Source organism: Meles meles, chromosome 15, assembly GCF_922984935.1.
Source record: "Meles meles chromosome 15, mMelMel3.1 paternal haplotype, whole genome shotgun sequence".
NCBI lineage: Eukaryota > Metazoa > Chordata > Mammalia > Carnivora > Mustelidae > Meles > Meles meles.
The window spans coordinates 25,409,513-25,432,368 of NC_060080.1; positions in this window are offsets into that span (position 1 = coordinate 25,409,513).

Below are 22,856 nucleotides of genomic sequence, written 5' to 3' on the forward strand. Positions count from 1 at the left end.
CAGCAGATGAATAGATAAAGATGATGTGGGAGATAAAAGTTAATATAGAAAATATTACTCAGCCATAAAAAAGAATGAGACCTTGCCACTTGTGAAAACATGGATGGACCTAGATGACATTCTGCTAAGTGAAATAAGTCAGAGAGAGAAAGACAAATACCATATGATTTTACTTACGTATAGATTCTAAAGCAAGCAAACAAACAAACAAACAGAAACAGACCAATAAATACAGAGAATAAGCTGGTGTTCACCAGAGGGGAGAGGATTAGAGGATGAGCAAATTGGGTAAAGAGGAGTGGGAGGTTCAGGCTTTCAGCTATGAAATGAATAAGTCATAGAAGGAAAGGTGCAGCAAAGGGAATATAATCAATGGTATTAAGGGAGGAAAAAAAAAGAAAGAAAGAATACCAATCCTATACAGAATGATGTCCCTCTTCTCTTTTCCCAGAAGCCTGTGGAAGGCCATGGGACTCATTAGACTGTAACTAAGCTGAGGGGGCCCTCACAGCAGGCTGAGGTCTGAAACAAGTACTGGATTCCATCAGACACTGCTAGGGAAAGAGGCATAAGCAGAGTCCAATTACTTAAAAAGCATTTTTTCTACCTGGCCCTGGAGAAATCTCTAATAGAGACCTTATTCCTGATCTTCAAAACTAGGTTGACAACTTCAGATGACCCTAAGGGACACAGGTGGGACATAAGACAAAGGTGGGCTACAGTACCACTAGATGGTTCCAAATAAACTCTTCCAAATCTGGCATCCTCAAGAAAGATTGAGCATGAGGCTGACATAAGGGCGGCCCATGTCATTTGGACACACACTGGATCCAGCCCTGACACTGACTACCCAGGACAGATGCAGGAAGCCCTATAGTCCCTTGGTCTACTGTTTGGGTCTGTCTTGCATCAGTCAGAACGGCAGGCTCATCTCTCCCTTGGTTCTCCCTTCATAGTGCCCTTTCTAGCAATGAACTGTTCAGTCCACAGGTTACCCCACCGTTTTGTTAGGACATTACTGGGTGTTGAAACTACTTTGAAACTGGGAAATTCAGAGTTCAGGGTGTTAAAAAAAACAAAATTTAACCAAGTAAATTTGAAGATTAATTGGCTTTCATTAAGGATACATGAATCCAGCAAGATCCTATCTAGCAAATAGAAAGGATCCTATCTAGCAAATAGCAAGCTGCAGAAAAAAGGTTTCTAAACTCGTGGGGGGGGGGGGACTATTAGCAAGAATGCATTATTTTGGCCCATGTCAACCTCCCAGGGGGAAGGGAATGGGCCCCTCAGCAGGTTACCTCCCAGTATTGACAAGGAAATTCCAGTTCTGCTGGTTAAAGTTTACATTCCCAGGAGGGGTGAGGTGGGGGGATTGAAACCACATTTAGGTTAGGTATTAAGTCTTTGTTTCCTGATGTAACATCAGTGACTCCATTCAGGGGATTTTTAATAAGGGCTATAACCTTATATGGTATTTTTCTTTTCCAGTTCCCCCTCCAGGACAAAACTGTGAATGTTCTCTTAGTCCTCTCAGCCTCTGAGAAAGTCGAATCTTTTCTGCCTGGGTTGCTGTGACTCTCTGAAGCCACTAGAATGAAGCTCGGGAGTGGCACCACTTTCCACTCTAAGAACTAGCAAATCTCTGACCACATGGCAGCAGGCTTCAGTTGGCCCCAACTGCCCCTTCTCTGAAAACCCCATCTGCTGTTATCTTCTTTATCCTTGTCTGCCCTCAGATTTCTCTTCAAGTTCTTCACCAACGATCTCTGTAAGGACTCCATTAGGGCTTACGTTCCTCAGGGGAGGAGCCCCTGAGGAAGCCTCAGCCCTCCTCCCAGAGACCTTCCCTTCCTATTCGTCCTATTGTCTTTACTTCCTTTTTAGGTTGGCCAGTTCCACAGCTTCAGGCACGTAACCTCCAACCCCAGTGAAAACCGAGTCCCTTAATATAAGTAACTTCATTTGCCCTCCACTGAAGAGAGGACGGGAGTTACTCTCCCAGGATTCCACATGGATCTTGGTCAGGAAAGAATGACCCTGTACTCCACCCTACACTCTAAAATGACTCCTGAATGAAAGTCCTTTCACCACAAGGAGAGCCGCAGAAAGACAGGAAGAAGTTGAGGACAAGGAGAGAGTAGTTGTAAGATTCTTTTGATAAAAGGCACTCAGAAATTGGGGGGTGGAAAGCCATTGCAGTGTTTCTATGGGCCCCATGTCAAAGATCCCGTTGTGAGGGTCAGTACAGTGTCCCTGAAACACAGATGTTACCCTGTAAGGTACCACGCTGGGCAGTCCAGGGAGACAAGATGAGAAACACAGGATTCCCTGCCCTCCAAGAACGTCTGATCCTGCAGCTAAGACAAAACAGGGTAACATTCAGTGGAAGAGGATAAGAGACGACAAGCACTGGGAAGTCTGACACGAGAGTGCAATTATCTCCATGGGAGGGATAAAAAAATGTTCATGAAGGAGGCAGAATTTGAACTTGGTTTTGGAGCAGGAATAGGCATCAAGAGAAAATCAGGAAGGGCATTCCTGGCAGAGGGGACTTCATGAGAGAAAGTGTGGAAAGAAGCATGCTCAGAGCATGTTCTCAGAACACTGTGAGGCTGAAATGGGGGTGAGGAGGAAGAAAGTGCCCGTCCATGTTCCCCATGGTGTCTTGAGGCCCCTGGGCACAAACCATGACCTCGAGGAAGTTCACCGGGTCAAAGAACACAGCCTGCTGCCCACTGAGTCGTTTACCTCTCCACATTCTTTGCCCCAACCTGGCAACCTTCCTCCTGCACTTTATTAATGAGAACAGGCAAGTTTTCATAGGCAACCATTAAAACAAAAAGCTTAACTTCTTTTTCTAGAGAAACTTTTTGTAAAAACCTCATCTAGAAGAGCTGACTGTTAGGAATATTTGCTTTGGCATACGGCTGATCCTCAAACAACTCAGGGGTTAAAGGCACTGACCCCCACACAGTCAAAAACCTGCATATGACTTTGGACTCCTCAAAAACTTCACTACTAATAGCCTACTGCTGACCCAAAGCCTTGCCAAGAACATAAAGTCAATTAACACCTATTTTGTATGTTATATGCATTATATACTGTATTCTCATAATAAAGTAAGCTACAGAAAATATTATGAAGAAAATCATAAGGAAAATACATTTATAGTACAGTATCTATCCAAAAAAAAAAAAAAATCCACATAGAATTGGACCCTTGTAGCTCAACCTGTGTTGTTCAAGAGTCAACTATACTTTTTTATTCTTATTCCCATGATCAGGAAACAGCAAACAAAAGACAGAAAATATAAAGGTCTGGGATGTCAGCAGAGAGACATGTGCTTGAGTTTGATCGGTGAAGCTAGCCGAGAAGGGCAGAACATGGTCCAGAGTGCAAACCTCCATGGAAGGCATTTCCCCCAGGAAAAACTCAGTGCAGGAGACCTTGATGGGACTCAAAGGATCCTGATTTCCTCCCACAGTCAGGCACCTGCACAGTTTCATGGGAAGAGGCCCAGAACAGAACCTGGGGTCCTGGGACCCACCCTGGGTCGACTATAATTCCCCCGTGACTTCCAGGAAGTCACTTTACATCTCTGTGCTTTTGTTTCCTTCTCCCCAAGATGAAGTGTCTTCCTGATCTCAAAAGTGATGTAATCTTTCTTTTCTCAAAGAAAGGTTGAGAGCTTTAATGTCAACCGAAGAGTGTTCAAATAAATCTTAACAAAACTAAGATTTGGGTTGAGTTACTTGACCTGTGTGAGCTTCGTTTTCCTCCTGTGTAAAAGGAAATAATGTTACCTACTTGAGGTAGCTATCAGAAATAAATGAGGTAACGCATGTAAAAATGTCTGGCACGCTCTCTAGAACATAGTTGGTGCTTGTCCCTTTGACTTTTGAAAGCGTCCTTCGAGTTACAACATCCTATGTTTCTATCACTGTAAGGTGCCCACACGTTACTACAGAGTCTGTAATCATGCTGGGCGTGAACATGACCAGGCACAAATCAAAGCACACATCTGCAGCAGAGGGCCAACACAATAGCAGGTTAACAGGATAAATCCCCAGATTTAGGATCCACTTTCCTCTGTGCCTATTTCCTAAAGAGGACCATTAGAAAGATTCTAGAGTCATCATCTAGAGATTGGAAAGCAGATTGTCTGGAGAGAGATCTGGGAATCCAAATTCTTAACTAGCTTCGACACCCCCCATGACCCCCCCCTCCCAATGTGCCCTGAAGCCAGTATCTGAGGCTGGTCCAGAGAAGGCAGAAATAGGAGGTTGTGATTCCAGGAGGGACCACAGAGAGCGCTGTTTCTCAGATTTGCCTCTTGGGGACAAAGAGACACCCCACCGCCCTTGCTAGCATCCATGTGCTGTCTGGAAGGTATCCAGTTCCTCAGCTCTGCTGCTTCTCAGCCAGCTCTGTGTATCTGGAGACTGCCATTGCAACATCTACATTACAAAGGATGTGGCTGCTCCTCCCTCCCCACCTGGAGATTTTTGGCTGTGTGTAGCTTTGTGAAGTCTGAGTCCAGGAGGAGGCTTAGCACATGGGTTTTCCCAATTACAGCAGTTTGGGTTGAATTGGATTTGAAAATGAGACTGGAATTAACAGCTTAAGAGAGCAATCTGTTCACAAATGTCTTCATTTTCCATGAGTACTATGGACTTTCCACACCTGTCAGGGGCCGTTCAAGCTTCTCCACCTCCCAGTACTGCTCAGGGATCGACCGAACTAGTCATTGCGCTTTAAAAAATGTGCGCATGCCTGTTGTGCCCATCAAAGCCCAGACCTCAAGCTCAGGACTATCACAGAGTAGCTCATGCTCGAGGGATGCCCGCCCAGTGACCCCATGTGCCCCCCCGTGAATACGGCACAGGTCCTGCTTGCAGCCTCTCACATGGCTCACAGGCTGGCCTGCCCCCACCAGCAGCCGCCCTCTTTCTTTCCATCCACTTAACCCCATTCTCATTCTACCCCAGCCTCTGATTCCAGCCCTTCTCCCAGTCAGGAAAGCCACCAAGGCGCCCCACCAGTGCCGCAAGGCACTCCGAGCTGACGTGGCCAATACCTGCTCTCACGTGTGTCCATTTGCTCCCAGATAGGGTCCAGTTCTCCTAGGACCAGGGCTCAGCTCTGTTTCTGTCTTTGGGGATTCAAGTCTTGGGCTCGTCCCCGAGAGTGAGGGTGCTGGTTTGCCACGCGCTTCACCTCAGCCATCTTCCACCTGCCCAGACACCTGCAGACTGCCTGGTGGCCATAGTCCTCTGCCTGTCCACATGGATGCCCAGCTTCACTCTGGGCAAATCTATCTGCCCTGGCTCCCAGAGATGGAGCTAGACCTGTCTGGGCCTCTTCCCGCTTTTGCTGCTGGCTCCTCCTCCAGCACCAGCCTCTAGCCTCCAGGTCTCTGACAAGGGGCTGAGGGATGGCACTGAGTCCCAGATACACAGGGAGGGGTAATAAAGCCTCAGGATAGCACACCTCCACCTAAGTCATGGGGATGTGTGTGCCCTACACTGAAGCATCTCAGAAACGTAAACTTCAGTGGGGATGTCTTGATCCTATTTGCGTTGTTCCCATGGGCTCTGCACTACCAAAGGGGGTTGCGTTAATTAATTCATTAAGGTTCATCAAGAAGCAGACAGCAAGATGGGATTAGAAATGGAAGAGTGGCATGCAGGGAGGGAGCATGAGAAACTAAGAATGCAGGACTGGCACTTAGGGAAGGAGAAAGGCAAGAGCCAAGGGCTAGCTCGAAAGAGTTTCAGACTGCAGAGAAATCAGTGGGGAGTCCTCGCCCCAATTTCACTGGCAGCAGAGAGCTACAGCTCACCTGATTGGGCCAGCCTTAGGAAACCCCCCACGAGCTGGTCACTGACAAGGAGGGGCCTGCAGGAAACGTGAGCTGCAGTGATAGGGGGCCTACAGAGCAGTGGCTGTGGCCTTCAACGGATTATGTTCCAGGCAGGAGACGTGAGCATGCCATTTGCATGGCAGCGATCAACCTGGGCCCCCATGGAGCATCGGGAACTGGGAGATTTGGACTCCTCAGACACTTCACTAGTAACAGCCTACTATCCACATCTCAAGAAAGCAGAGCATTTCAGAAGGAAGTCAGGGACTGCAGACCAGGAGCCAGCTCTGGAAGAAGGCTGAAGGATTTCAAGATCCGCTGTTTCCCCACTTTTGGAATTTGGTTTCTCTCCTGCCTATTTGCCAGTGGTGATTAGAAAAGAAAGAGCTGAGAAGAAAAGGGAACTTGGCGGTTACCTTGGAAGAAGCTGAAGAAACCCATCCCACTTCGTAGTCAGCCTTCAGTGCAGGGGACATCGAGGACTTGAGAAAGTGATGCTGTTTAAGAGAAGAAAGCAGGCTGGACTCTAAGGCCCACAGGAAGGAAGACCAGGGACCTCTGAGCAGGCAGCTAGAATCCAGAAAGCAGCCCTGGGGCCTAAAAGGGCCAGTGATGTTTCTTGGGAGACAGTGGACACAGCAGGGAAATAGAGACCAGGTAAGAGCACATACATTACATCAGCCTTTACCCAGTCTGTCAACTAGACCCAGTGGCCCCAGGCACTTGACCCAAGGCTTACAGGGCCTCACCCACAGCAACCAACTGCAGAGCACAAAGGCCAACACAAGACTGCATACCTCTGACTCAGAAGCAAATTCCTCCTCCCACTCGTTCCTCCTGATCTCCTCAAACCTATCCCCACACAGAAAAAGGAATTTCCTAATTAAGATTTCCAGACTGATAATCTTCACCAAGTTCACGGAGGACATGCCTTTCTCTGTTTTTAACTTCGAAATTGATTGAGTTTTGTTAAGATTTGATACATACAAAAGTGTTGGGTCTATGTGTATGCCTATAAAACACATACTCATGAGCCCACTATCCAGCCTAAAACCTGCAACATTAAAAGCAGGGCATATCTTTTGCTCTATCATAAAGCAATTTTATAATTGCTCTTATTAAATATCAAGCACATATAGAAAGAAAACTGTAAAGAGTGACTATAAAGAAAAAATGATATAACTAACATCTCTGGGCCCAACACTGCTGTCAGAAAAAGACCTTTGGGGTCTCTAATGTGCCTCCCCCTAACTTTTAATGATTAATGATGATTTGCTGCCATTTGGAGATGTAATTCTTAGAACATGTCCCAGGTGAAAGTGTTCAGGATTGAGAACATTTAGAACATTCTTAATACTTTATATTTCAGGGGTGCCTGGGTGGCTCAGTGGGTTAAAGTCTCTGCCTTTGGCTCAGGTCATGATCCCAGGATCCTGGGATCAAGCCCTGCATCGGGCTCTCTGCTTGGGAGGGAACTTGCTTCCCTCTCTCTCTGCCTGCCTCTCTGCTTACTTGTGATCCCTGTCAAATAAATAAAAATCTTAAAAAAATACTTTATGTTTCATAGGATAAACTACTTAAAGTTGAAAATATTTATTAAATTCAGGCTTCTTTTCTCCAATTAAAAGACGTTACTACTTTGGGTCAAGAGAGTGGTAGAGAAAGAGAGGTAAAACAACTTGCCTTGGAGCCCCTATTTTGTGGAAGGGCAGTAGACTGTCCATACACATTTGCTCCACTTCCTCAGGAGCTTATTGTTACATCAGAATCTTCTCTCACCCCCACTTCTCAACCTTTTCATTTCTTTGGGTTCTTTCACATCTGCATTTAGATATTCTCGAATCTCTCCCATCTTTAAACAAAACGAAACAAACCTCCTGGGTATTTTAAGTCCACATCCCTCTGGTTCTCTCCATCCTATCCTGATCAATGATCTTGAGAGACACTCATTGCCTCTACACTTACCTCCCATCAGTTCCACAGCCCAAGGTAACCTGGCTTCTGTTCCTCTTCCTCCCCTCATCCTGACCCTACAAAACTGTTCACAAACGACCTCCTTCTTGCTGACCTCAGAAGACATCTGTGTCTTTACTGCACCTTTCAGCAGCAGGAGGCACCGTCAACTACCCCCTCCTGGAAGCTCTCTCTTCCCTTAGTTCCAAATCACTCCACTGTCAGTTGTCTGTCTGACCTTTGTTGCTGCTTTTCAGTATTTTCCATGGGACTCATTGCCTTTGTTTGACCCCAATGGTTGATGTTCCTGGAGACACTCTTTTCTCTGGAATTTCTTCTCATTCTTTATATTCTCACCAGTGAGTTCATCAAGGTCCTTCTCTATCAGTGGATGCTTGGTTTATTCCCCAAGTAACTGAAATTGACTTCACACCACTTGAGTTTCCAGAAACAGCCAGGGCAGCCACAGGATTCAGAGTTCACTTGCCAACATTGGTGGTGCAAATGTGTTGCAAAGTGTTGTGAATTGGTGGTCTCAGGATGTAACTGAGTTATAACCATTCAGTGGGATTATTATTAATAATAGAAGATTAAGCAAGAGATCTAATATTTATTGGGTGATTATTATATAACAGGCATCATACTAAATGCTTTGCATGTATCATCATCTCTTTTAACTCTCAACAACCATATGGGGTGGATGCTGTTATTCCCATAAGAGGGAAGGGAAGCTTGAAGAATTGGAGTATTCCTCACAAGATGCCAGAGTTAGTCAGAGGAGGAACTGGGACTGTGTCCAGGAGTTTGACCACAGAGCCTACACTCTTTCCACCACACTACCGACTCAGTTTCTTTTTCAGTCTTGAGTCCTTATTTCTCTCTACCAATGATACCCACTAAAACATTAGTCACTCAAGGAAAAGGCTATTAATCTCTTTTGTTTACTACTATCGCCCTATGCTGGGCTCAGAACAGAGACATTCAAAATTGAACATTCAACTTTTTCTAATTGCTATCAAATACATCTTTTGCCTGTTTTCCTGTTGGGTTAACTTTTTCTTACTGGTTTTAAGAAGGCTATTGTTTTTTGGTTTTGTTTTGTTTTCGTTCTCAAAAAAAAAAAAAAAGGTTATTGGTGTTTTGTTGCATTCCAAATGTTATCCTTTAATTGTGTCATATATATGGAAATAAGCTCTTCCAGTTTGTTTTGTCTCTTCATTTTATGATTTTTTTATGTACAGAGATTCCTAAAATCAATATCATTATACTTCAGTCCTTTACTGTTGTTAAGGATTTTGTATGTCTTTTTAAAAAAGTCTTTCCTACCCCAAAGTCATATAGATACTAAGTTACTCTCTAAGGTACTCCTCTGCTCTAAATTTGCCCTTCACATTTAAACAACAATTTATCTAGAATTGATATTTATCTATGATGTGATATGGAGCTCCAACTTCATTTTCTTCCATATGGATAGCTAATTGTCCCAGCCATTTACTGAATGCTTTATCCTTTGCCTGTTAATCTGCAACACCATTTCTATCATATATGAAGTTTCCATAAATGTAAGGATCTCTTCCTGGGATACCTAAACTTCTTCTTGGCTTGTTCATCTATCACTTGCCAATACCAAACTGTCTTAATTACCGTATCTTATAATAAATGTCCCTATCTAGTTCTACTTCAATGATGTCTTGGCTATTTATTACCCTTTTCCAAGAATAAGGCTCTTTCTGGCCCTTTCTTCCATATAAATTTTAGAATCAATTTGCTTAGTTGTTTGAAAAGTCCCACTGATACTTCCATAATTTCATTTGATGTGTTTTTCTGTAATTTTTGTGAAAATTTCAAACATACAGAAAGAACAGTGAAATGACCACCTGTATAATCACCACCTAGATTCAATAATTCTTCATACATGACAAATTTGCTTTATTATATATGAATGTATTTATAGAGATTATTTTCATTTCTATATATTTGAAAATAATAGGCATTATGACATTTCACTCTTAAAGATTTCAGTGTTAATTTGCTAAAAATATGAGTTCCCTCCTACATAACTAGAATGTCAGTATCACGCCTGAGAAAATCAGCAGTTCCCTATAACCATCTCATATTCCGTCCATATTTAAATTTCCACAATTGTCCAACAATGTCTTTAAAAACTAGTGTTTTTTGGTACCAGGATCCAATCAAGGCACATACATCATATTTGACTATTATGTCTCTTAAGTCTCTTCTATTCTAGAATAGTCCCCTCACTATTTTTTTTTTTCAAAACATTCACCTGTTTTAACTATCAGGTTAGTTGTCCCATGGACTATCCTACATTCTGGATTTGCCTGATAATTTCTGGACAGTGTTATTTAATTTTTTCCTCTATATCCTATATAGAGGAAATTAGTCTTGAGAGTATGGTTAAGTTCAGATTCAATACTTTTGGCACAAATACATCATAGTTATTGTTGGGTACTTTATACTGCATCATGAGTCACGTCATAATTCACTGTCCCACCATTACTGATGCTGAGTTTGTTCCCCAGTAAAAGAGTGACTGCCAGACCTCTCCATCGTAAAAGTGTGTTTCCCTTTGTAATTAGCAGATAAGCTCTGGCATGATACCTTGGGACTGTGTAAATATCTTTTCCCAAACAACTTTCACCTATTATATCCACTGAGAATCTTTGAGTGAATCAATTATCTCACTGGAATGCAAAAATTATTTCACTCAAATGCAACATGATTAACAAGCTTGTTGAGGTTTTTTGCTTTGTTTGAGAAGTGAATCCATAAATCAACTCAGGGAAAACTGACATGTTTACAACATGGAATCTCCTTGTGCAGGAATATGGCATATGTCACCATGTACTTAGATTGTTTTAAAAATACTTTCATTATAAGGAAGTTGTGGTCCATATACACTATGGAGTATTATGCCTCCATCAGAAAGGATGAATACCCAACTTTTGTAGCAACATGGACAGGACTGGAAGAGATTATGCTGAGTGAAATAAGTCAAGCAGAGAGAGTCAAGTATCATATGGTCTCACTTATTTGTGGAGCATAACAAAGAACACGGAGGACATGGGGAGATGGAGAGGAGAGGGAGTTGAGGGAAACTGGAAGGGGAGATGAACCATGAGAGACTATGGACTCTGAAAAACAACCAGAGGGTTTTGAAGGGGCAGGGGGTTGGGAGGTTGAGGAACCAGGTGGTGGGTAATAGGAAGGGCACGTACTGCATGGAGCACTGGGTGTGGTGCAAAAACAATGAACACTGTTACGCTGAAAATAAACAAATAAAAAAAATACTTTCATTAAATGTCCTAAAAAATAACTGTGGCATCGTCCATAATAGCAGAACTTGAAAATAACCTAATGATCAAATATTAAAACAAAAAATGGAACTAGTGTTGCTATCACTTAGGAAATTATGTAAAGGTCTTAGGAGCTCTGTGCCTAAACTCTGGCATGGGGGTGAGGAGGCAAAGACCAACCAACATACATATTTTCTGTTATTTCACAAAGGCTAAAATTTGAAAGTACAACAATATTAAATGTTGGTAATGTGTGGGCAAATGGGATTTCATAGACTCCTGGTGAGAGATTAAATCTGTTCTACTATCTTGGAAAATATTCATCATTTTTTATTCAAATTGAAGATTTGCCCAACCTATGACTGAGCAGTTTTACTCTTGATGATATGCCCTACAAGAGTACTAGAAATACTGGCACATGTGAGCCATGTGCTTTACAAAAAAGAGACACAAACCAAATGTTCACCAACAATTGTATATACAACATTATATTGTATAACAATGAAAATAAACACTCTATGGCAAAAGAGGCCAGACCAAAAAGGGCATACTTGTAGATTTCTTTTCATAAAGTTCATAACCAGACAAAATTACAGTATGGTATTTAAGGATGCATACCTTAGTAGTAAAACCAACAGGAAAAGTAAGGGAGTGATGACTATTAAAGTTAATAATTATCTTTAGGGGAAAGAGAGGAGTTTATGATCAAGCAAGGGCCCAGGAAACCTTCTGAGGTTCTTCCAGTTTTCTATTTCTTGACCCCAAAACACTCTTTAAAAATTAACATGATAAGTTAAAATCTAGAATCCCATTCACGTTTGAGGGGAGAGGCAGGGACATGGATAAAAGGGAAAAGGACATGGGAAACTACAGTGCATTGGTAATGATCTAGGTCTCAAACTGAGTGATGGGTTCATGGCTGTTGAGTTTATTAATACGCTTTATAATTTACATACATGTTACACAGATTTTTCCATGTATCAAACATTTTATAAAAAATAAACATCATTACAGATTATTTTAAATGTTTAAAAGGAAACTGATAAAGATTCAGCTTATCTTGTCTCATTTGTGTTCAGATCTTATCTCTTCTTTCTTTGTAGAAGCTTGGCAAGTTATATTTTATGATGCCCATGGGGCTGCTGGTTATGTCCATTATTTTTTTTCCATTTTATTTATTTTTCTCAGCGTAACAGTATTCATTGTTTTTGCACAACACCCAGTGCTCCGAAGTAGAGCTTAATGTGCACAGCCAGGGCTTTAGCTAATTTCAAATAGAGTAAGAAGAAGCTACTTCCAAAGCTGATTTAAGACATCAAACATGTGGGAAAGTTTATTTTCACTATCAACAACTCTCTCATTTAGTTTTGTCCCAGACTATATCAGACCATCAAGGAAAATATACGAAAATCACATTTGCTCAGTTCCTCTGAGAATTCATCTTATTTAGCTGTGTTAACCTGTGGCCCACTGGAGCAAGCAAAAATGCATGTTCCAAATATTACTTCTTGTATAACTAGTAGTAGTGCATCCTAATACTACTGCTCCCACTCAAATGCCACCTTCACATGACGTATAGCCCCTGATATTGAGGAAAATACATTTTCTACTTTATCATGCCCACTTATTGATGTTAGAGCATCTCTCCAAATAACATAGATACAATGTGTAAGTTTCTTAGAGAGATTATGTAGCCTACCTGTTTTTATAAATTGCCCCCATGGTAGCAATTTATAAACAGTGACTGATTGCTTGATCTTATGCCTTTCTCAGAGAGGCTAAAGGTAACAAATAAAGTATTAGAGAAAGATGTCCAAGACAGGAAAATCTGAGAAAACTCAGGTAAAGTTATAGAGGGAATGGAAATTTACCAAATTTGGGGTGCTGCTAAGTACATGGCAATGGGAAAGGAAAAAAAAAACAGCTTCAAGGTATCAAAAATAATAATATTAATGATAAAGAAAATATCCTAGACATTTCCAGAGTGAGAGGAAAAAGAAAATAAACAGGTCATCAAGAGGGAACAAAAATTTAAATGATATAGGTTATCACATCAGCAACATTAAGAGTTAACAGACAACAAAGCAATGTACATAAAGTTCTGAGGGAAAAAGACTTCCAATCTTAAATGCTATAACCAAGCAAATACAAAGTAAGCAATCTCTAGTTAGTGGAGCCAGAAACAAAAAGGTTAATATGTAATTGATAGAGAAACTTTAAAAAAAAAAAAGAGTGATTTAAATACTTAAGATGGGAAGTGAAATATAAATTTTCAACTATCATAACAGAAAACTAGTGGAAAATGTCTTATCATTTACAGATAATAAGTAAAGGTTGAATCACTTACAGATACAGTAGTAACCAGCAGAAGAAATAGCTAAAATAATTGGTTGCCTCTGGGGTCCTGTGGATGGGAAGGGGTTTAGGCATGGCGACTGTCATTTGTGACCATCAGCATGTAAAATCTAATAACATTAAAGTTTTTTTTCTGTAAGAAGTCTATTCTCACTAGAAATAAGAATATAAGTAAAATCAATAATAAAATACTATTTTTACTTATCTAATTGGCAAAGTTTTCTTGAAATAATACTTAATATTGGCAAAGATGTGCAAGAGAGAACATTTTCATAGAGAGCTGATAGGATACAAGCTTGCGAGGAGGCAATTTGATAAAATGTATCAAAAAGTGTCTAAAATATGCAAAATTGTGAGCACCAATTCCCCTTCTAATAATTGATTTTGCTAAACAATCAAGAATGTATTTTTTACAAGGATAAGTCACTAAAGGTCTGTATTTAATAATAAAATACCAAAACAACTTTAGTGTTCAACAATAGAGGCTTGTCCAAATAAATAATGATGCATTTATACGATGAAATACTATGTAGCCATTAAAAATTAGGTAATAGGAAAATATTTAGTGACATAGAAAAATATTCACAACCTATTAACTGAAAACAATAACTATGGATAAAATGATATAGTATCTTGGATTCACTTTAACAATGATTTAGGAGAGGGAGACACAGAGGAGGGTATGGATAAAATGATATAGTATCTTGGATTCACTTTAACAATGATTTAGGAGAGGGAGACACAGAGGAGGGTTTAGATAAAATAAGATGGACCATGGGTTGATAATTACAGAAGTGAAGTAACTGGGAAATGGAGATCATTATACTATTCAGACTGTTTTTGCATATGCTGAAAATTCTCCACAATAAAGTTATTTTTAAACTATATGTAATGCATTTAAATATAGAAATTAAACATTAAAAATGATACACATTAAAAAGAATGGTTATATATCTGGCCACTTTTATAATCATTTGCTTCCTTCTATTTTTTAAATGATCTGCACTAAATGCAAATTACTTTTATACTAAGAACTTCTAAAATTCTAATATAAACTAGAGCCTATTTCTGAGTTCTCTAGTCTCTGCTATTTCTCTATATTCCTACCATATTCTAGTATCACACCATGTTCACCATTTTGCTTTAGTAGCATTCTACTTTTTTCAATAAGCAGAAACTATATATGAAGCATCACAATTATTTTTTGTTTTATGTTTGAAAAGATTCACCCATAAACTGAATTATGGGTCTTGCTTTAGAACACAATGACAATTTATGGCTAAATTCTCAGAATGTCCATCTTTTAGTCAGTGCTGCTTCTCACTTGAAGAGGAGTTCAATTGCTTTGTATTAGAATCTCCTCAAAGTTTTTTTAAAAGACACTGTTGCCCAGACTCAAAAGTTCTGATTTAATTGGTCTGAGACAGAATTCAAGCACTAGGCACTTTTTTTTCAGTGTTCCAAGATTCATTGTCTATGCACCACACCCAGTGCTCCATGCAATATGTGCCCCAATGTGTAGGCATGACTGTGAGTCACTGCCTTAGTCCCTACTTTGGACAGTGACTCTCAACTTTGGCTACACATTTAAGTCACTAAAAGAGATGTAAAAAACACTGATATCTGGAGCCCACTCCACCAAGATTCTCGTTTAATTGGTCTGGGCTGTGGCCTGTGCTTTGGAATTTTTCTCTCTACCCACACTTCCCCACCCAATATAAATATCATTTATCCACTCACTAATGTCTGATATTTACTTTGCTAAAAATTTGCTTCTGGTAAATAGTAACACCTCATTAAGAAAATATACATTAGGGAGGAGTCAAGATGGCGGAGAAGTAGCAGGCTGAGACTACATCAGGTAGCAGGAGATCAGCTCAATAGCTTATCTAAACATTGCAAACACCTACAAATCCAACGGGAGATCGAAGACAAGAAGAACAGCAATTCTAGAAACAGAAAATCAACCACTTTCTGAAAGGTAGGACTGGCAGAGAAGTGAATCTAAAACGACGGGAAGATAGACCGCGGGGGGAGGGGCCGGCTCCCGGCAAGCCGCGGAGCAACGGAGCACAAAATCAGGACTTTTAAAAGTCTGTTCCACTGAGGGACATTGCTCCAGAGGCTAAACCGGGGTGAAGCCCACGCGGGGTCAGCATGGCCCCAGGTCCCACAGGGTCACAGAAGGATCGGGGGTGTCAGAGTGTCACAGAGCTCGCAGGTATTAGAACGGAGAAGCCGGCTACAGAGATAGAGCTGAGGACTGAACTCTCAGCTCAGGGTTACCTTGAACCGGTCGCAGGCTGGGTGAGCTCGGAGTGCAGCTGGAGCCTGGGGATATGGGAGTGATAGGGTGCTGTCCTCGGGAGCGCGCTGGGGAGTGGGGCCCTGGGCTCTCTGCTCCTCCGGGCCAGAGACTAGGAGGCCGCCATTTTCATTCCCGTCCTCCGGAACTCTACGGAAAGTGTTCAGGGAACAGAAGCTCCCAAAAGCGAACCCGAGCGGATTACTTAGTCCCGCCCCGGTAAGGGCGGTGCAATCCCGCCTCGGGCAAAGACACTTGAGAGTCACTACAACAGGCCCCTCCCCCAGAAGATCAACAAAATATCCAGCCAGGACCAAGTTCATCTATCCAGGAAAGTAGGTTCAATTCCTAAGACAGCAGCGGAATTCCAGAGGAGGAGAAAGCAAAGCACAGAATTCATGGCTTTCTCCCCATGATTCTTTAGTCTTGCAGTTAATTCAATTTTTTTTTCTTTTTTCAATTTTTTTTCTTTCTTTTGTCTTCTTCTGCTAAATTTTTTAAAACTTTTACTCTTTTCGTTTTTAACGTTTTTTTGACTAGTTTATCTAAATATGTATATTTTTCTTTCTTTTTTATATTTTTTCTTTATTTGTTTTATTTTTTAAATTTTATTCTTTTTTTTTCTGAACCTCTTTTTATCCCCTTACTCCCCCCCCACAATTTGGGGTCTCTTCTGATTTGGTTACAGCGCATTTTTGGGGGGTCTTTGCCACCCTTTTAGTATTTTATTTGATCCTTCATATCCTCTTATCTGGACAAAATGACAAGGCAGAAAAAATCACCACAAACAAAAGAAAATATACATTAAGGGGCATCTAGATGACTTAGTGGATTGAGCCTCCAACTCTTGGTTTCAGCTCAGGTTGTAATCTCAGGGTCATGAGATCAAGCCCCACATCCGGCTTCATGCTCAGCGTAGAGTCTGATTAGGATTCTCTATCTCCCCTCCCTTTTCTTCCCTACCTCCTTCCACTCACATTCTCTCTATAATATAATAAATAAAATTAAAAAAAAAAAACAAAATAGGCACTAAGACTTTTAATTCTTAGACAGTTGTGGTTTTTTAAAGATTTTATTTATTTCTTTGTCAGAGAGAGAGAACACAAGCAGGGGAAGCCACAGGCAGAGGGAGAAGCAGGCTCCCCACTGAGCAAGGAGCCTCATGCAGGACCCAGGGACCCTGGGATCATGACCTGAGCAGAAAGTAGACACTTAACTGACTGAGCTCCCCGGGCATCCCTCTTGGACAGTTTAGTGAGAACAAAAATATGTTTCATCTGTCTTTTGCATGAACATTCTGAAAAATTTCGTATATGGAGAAAGAGAAAGATATCTATATATTACAGATATAACCACCAAAGAAATAGCTATTTCTAAGCCATCTAAGCATATACATATGATAGCTTATATTATAGATCATATACATATATATATATCATAGAAGCTACCATATATAGAAATGCAACTGATTTCTGTGCATTGATTTTATATCCTGACACTTTACTGAATTCCTGTACAAGTTCTAGCAGTTTTGGAGTGGAGTCCTTTGGGTTTTCCACATATAGTATCATATCATCTGCGAAGAGTGATAGTTTGACTTCTTCTTTACCAATTTGGATGCCTTTAATTTCTTTTTGTTGTCTGATTGCTGAGGCTAGGACTTCTAGTACTATGTTGAATAGCAGTGGTGATAATGGACATCCCTGCCGTGTTCCTGACCTTAGCGGAAAAGCTTTCAGTTTTTCTCCATTGAGAATGATATTTGCGGTGGGTTTTTCATAGATGGCTTTGATAATATTGAGGTATGTGCTCTCTATCCCTACACTTTGAAGAGTTTTGATCAGGAAGGGATGCTGTACTTTGTCAAATGCTTTTTCAGCATCTATTGCATTTCTGTACACCAACAAGAAGACAGAAGAAAGAGAAATTAAGGAGTCAATCCCATTTACAATTGCACCCAAAACTATAAGATACCTAGGAATAAACCTAACCAAAGAGGTTAAGAATCTATACACAGAAAATTATAAAGTACTCATGAAAGAAATTGAGGAAGACACAAAGAAATGGAAAAATGTTCCATGCTCCTGGATTGGAAGAATAAATATTGTGAAAATGTCCATGCTACCTAAAGCAATCTACACATTTAATGCAATCCCTATCAAAATACCATCCATTTTTTTTTCAAAGAAATGGAACAAATAATCCTGAAATTTATATGGAACCAGAAAAGACCTCAAATAGCCAAAGGAATATTGAAAAAGAAAGCCAAAGTTGGTGGCATCACAATTCTGGACTTCAAGCTCTATTACAAAGCTGTCATCATCAAGACAACATGGTACTGGCACAAAAACAGACACATAGATCAGTGGAACAGAATAGAGAGCCCAGAAATCGACCCTCAACTCTATGGTCAACTAATTTTCGACAAAGCAGGAAAGAATGTCCAATGGAAAAAAGACAGCCTCTTCAATAAATGGTGCTGGGAAAATTGGACAGCCACATGCAAAAAAATGAAATTGGACCACTTCCTTACACCACACACGAAAATAGACTCCAAATGGATGAAGGACCTCAATGTGAGAAAGGAATCCATCAAAATCCTTGAGGAGAATGCAGGCAGCAACCTCTTCGACCTCAGCCGTAGCAACATCTTCCTAGGAACAATGGCAAAGGCAAGGGAAGCAAGGGCAAAAATGAACTATTGGGATTTCATCAAGATCAAAAGCTTTTGCACAGCAAAGGAAACAGTTAACAAAACCAAAAGACAACTGACAGAATGGGAGAAGATATTTGCAAATGACATATCAAATAAAGGGCTAGTATCCAAAATCTATAAGGAACTTAGCAAACTCAACACCCAAAGAACAAACAATCCAATCAAGAAATGGGCAGAGGACATGAACAGACATTTCTGCAAAGAAGACATCCAGATGGCCAACAGACACATGAAAAAGTGCTCCACGTCACTCGGCATCAGGGAAATACAAATCAAAACCACAATGAGATATCACCTCACACCAGTCAGAATGGCTAAAATTAACAAGTCAGGAAATGACAGATGCTGGCGAGGATGCGGAGAAAGGGGAACCCTCCTCCACTGTTGGTGGGAATGCAAGCTGGTGCAACCACTCTGGAAAACAGCATGGAGGTTCCTCAAAATGTTGAAAATAGAACTTCCCTATGACCCAGCAATTGCACTACTGGGTATTTACCCTAAAGATACAGACGTAGTGATCCGAAGGGGCATGTGTACCCGAATGTTTATAGCAGCAATGTCTACAATAGCCAAACTATGGAAAGAACCTAGATGTCCATCAACAGATGAATGGATAAAGAAGATGTGGTATGTATACACAATGGAATACTATGCAGCCATCAAAAGAAATGAAATCTTGCCATTTGCAACGACGTGGATGGAACTAGAGGGTATCATGCTTAGTGAAATAAGTCAATCGGAGAAAGACAACTATCATATGATCTCCCTGATATGAGGACATGGAGAAGCAACATGGGGGGTTAGGGGGATAGGAGAAGAATAAATGAAACAAGATGGGATTGGGAGGGAGACAAACCATAAATGACTCTTAATCTCACAAAACAACCTGGGGGTTGCTGGGGGGAGATGGGATTGGGAGAGAGTGGAGGGGGCTATGGACATTGGGGAGGGGAGGCGAACCATAAGAGACTATGGACTCTGAAAAACAACCTGAGGGTTTTGAAGAGTCAGGGGTGGGAGGTTGGGGGAACAGGTGGTGGGTAATAGGGAGGGCACGTTTTGCATGGAGCACTGGGTGTTGTGCAAAAACAATGAATACTGTTATGCTGAAAAAAATAAATAAAATGGGAAAAAAATAAAAAAAGAAGCTACCATATATAGCATATAAGCTACTGTATAACATATATACATATATATTTCTCTATATTCACATATATATAGAGAGAAATATACTAGAGGAATATATTAGAGAATATATATATGAATTTAGAGGAATATATATATGGAGAGAGAGAGAGAGAGATAAGTGGAGGAGCATAAGAGAGAAAACCTAGGGTATAAAACAAATTTTCCCTGCTTTAAAAGTAGAAGATGACACACAATGACAAATACTATATAATTCCATTTATATGAAATATCTAGAGCAGTCAAAATCATAGCGACAGAAAGTAGCATGGTGACTGTCAAGGACTGGGAGGAGGGGAAATAAGGAGTTATTATTGCTTAATGGGCCCAGAGTTTCCATTTTGCAAGATGTGAAGAGTTCTGGGATTGGAAGGTAGTAATGTTTGTACAACAATGCAAATAACTCAATAACACTGAACTACACACTTAAAAATGATTCAGATAGTAAACTTTGTGAAGGTAGGAGGTGCACAGATATACTTTGGGGGAGAAATGGATTGCAGGTGCTACAGAGGGAAGGGAGCCCTGGTCATGGAAAGAGGAGAAGGAGAAAGAGAGAGGGAGGAGCACACAGGGGATTGCATAAGAAAAACACTTCCCCAAAGCCATTGACTGGGGAAACCAGAATGGTTGATTTTTGTGTTTTGTTTTTTTCTACAGCCAGTGGAGCTCAAAGACTGGAATTTTAGAGGTCTGTGTCATGGCCAGTGTAGAGCCCTGAGGGTGTAGTGTGCTCCAATGAAGAAGTAAAGCAAAGTCTGCGAGCAGACAGCACAATCTGAGAATCCCCTGGGATGCACTGAGAGAGATGGTTCCCACTTCTTGGAGCACATCTGGGAGAGGTGGCATTGCCTCTCTAGGGACAAAAGAGTTGGCTGGCACCATTTCCTTCCTCCACCCCTTAGCATAAACTAACTTCAGTAAGCAGCATAGCACAAATAGTGGCAGCCTAAACCACTTAACCCAAGCCCCATCCCCCTGTACTCTGCAGGTGCTGCTCCTCTTGGACAAGTATGCCTGAGAACCAGGGCAGCGGTACCCTCCCTCAGAAGACCAACACAAATCCCAGCAGGCACCACAGCCCCTGACTACAAAGTTCTGCAAAGCATCAGCTCTAGTGGAAATAGCTTCAGGTCTCTTTCAAAAAGCAGAACCAGAGCACACCTAGTTAAAACTCACCACACCCTGGCCCTTGCCACTGCAGGCAAGGAAAAACTCTGCAGAGAACTGACCTGAGGGGAAAAGAAGCCAAAACATAGCAGCAAAGTGTAGCCAGCATACAGCAGAGACACTTCCTGAAGTTCCAATCACTGGACAGTATATGACCTCTGTTTCATTACTCTCAGGAGCAGAAACTATAACAGGCTTTCCTGTTATAAAAAAAAAAAAAAGCCATTACTCTCAGGAGCAGAAACTATAACAGGCTTTCCTAACGCAAAGAAGACAGACCCAGACAAAAATGCCAAGATGGAGGAATGCATCCCAAAAGAAAGAACAAAGAAAAGTCATGGCCAGGGATCTAATAGAAACAGATAGAAGTAAAATGTGCGATTCAGAATTTAAAGGAAAAATCATAAGGTTATTAGCCGGGATTGAGAAAAGTGTGGAGACACCAGGGAGTTCCTTCCTACAGTGATAAATTCCTAAAATCCAGTCACACTGAAATGAAAAATGTAATAACTGAGATTTGAAACCAATGGATATAATGACAACAAGGATGGAAGAAGCAGAGGAATGAATAAGTAATACAGAAGATAAAGTTATGGAAAATAATGAAGCTGAAAAGAGAGGGAAAGAAAAATATTAGACTACAAATGTAGACTTAGGGAACTCAGTGGCTCCATAAAACATAGTAACATTTGTATCATAGGAGTCCCAAAGAAGAAGAAAGGGAATAGGGGGCAGAAGGTATATTTGAGGAAATTATGGTTGAAAAGTTCCTTAATCTGGGGAAGGAAACAGACATCCACATCTAAGGGGCAAAGAGAACTCCCATCAAAATCAAGAAAAGGAGGTCAACACCAAGATATATCATATGTAGCTAAATTTGCAAAATATAAAGAAAAATTCCTAAAAGCAGCAAGACTAAAGAAGTCCCTAACTCACAAGGGAAGACAAATGAGGTCAGCAGCAGATGTCTCCACAGAAACTTAGCAGGCCAGAAGAGATGGCCTGATATATTCAATGTGCTAAATTGGAAAAATATGCAGCCAAGAATATTCTATCCAGCAAGGCTATTATTCAGAATACAAAGAGAGATAACGTGTTTCTCAGACAAAAACTAAAGGAGTTCATGACTAAACCAACCCTGCAAGAAATATTAAAGGGGACTGTTTGAATGGGGAAGAAAGACCAAAACTGACAAAGACTAGAAAGGAACAGAAACAAACTCCAGAAACAATAACAGAACAAGTAATAAAATGGCACTAAATTTGTATCTAACAGTAATTACTCTAAATGTAAATTGATTAAATGCTCCAATCAAAAGATATAGAGTGTCAGAATGGATTTTAAAAAAAGACCCATCCATATGCTGCCTACATGAGACACATTTAGACCTAAAGACACTTGCAGATTGAAATTGAGGGGATGAAGGAATATTTACCATGCCAAAAGAAAGCCAGAGTAACAATATTTATATCATACAAACTAGATTTTAAACCAAAGACTGTAACAAGAGATAAAGAAGGGCATTACATCATAATAAAGGGGTCTATCCAACAAGATCTATTATTGTAAATATTCATGCCCCCAATTTGAGAGCACTCAAATACATAAAACAATAATAAACTTAAAAGACCTCATTGATAATAAACAATAAGAATAGGGAAATTTTAACACCCGACTTACAGCAACAAACAAATTATCTCAGCAAAATATCAACAAGAAAACAATGGCTTTGACCAGATGGACTTAACAGATATATTCAGAACATTTCATTCCAAAGCAGCAGAGTACATATTTTTTTCAAGCGCACATGAAACATTCCCCAGAACAGATTACATACTAGGTAGAAAATCAGACCTCAAAAGTTCAAAAAGATTGAGATCATACCATGCATATTCTCCAACCACAAGAAAATTTTCAGAAAGACCATAAATACATGGAGGTTAAAGAACATCTTACTATGAAATGAATGGGTCAACCAGGAAACTAAAG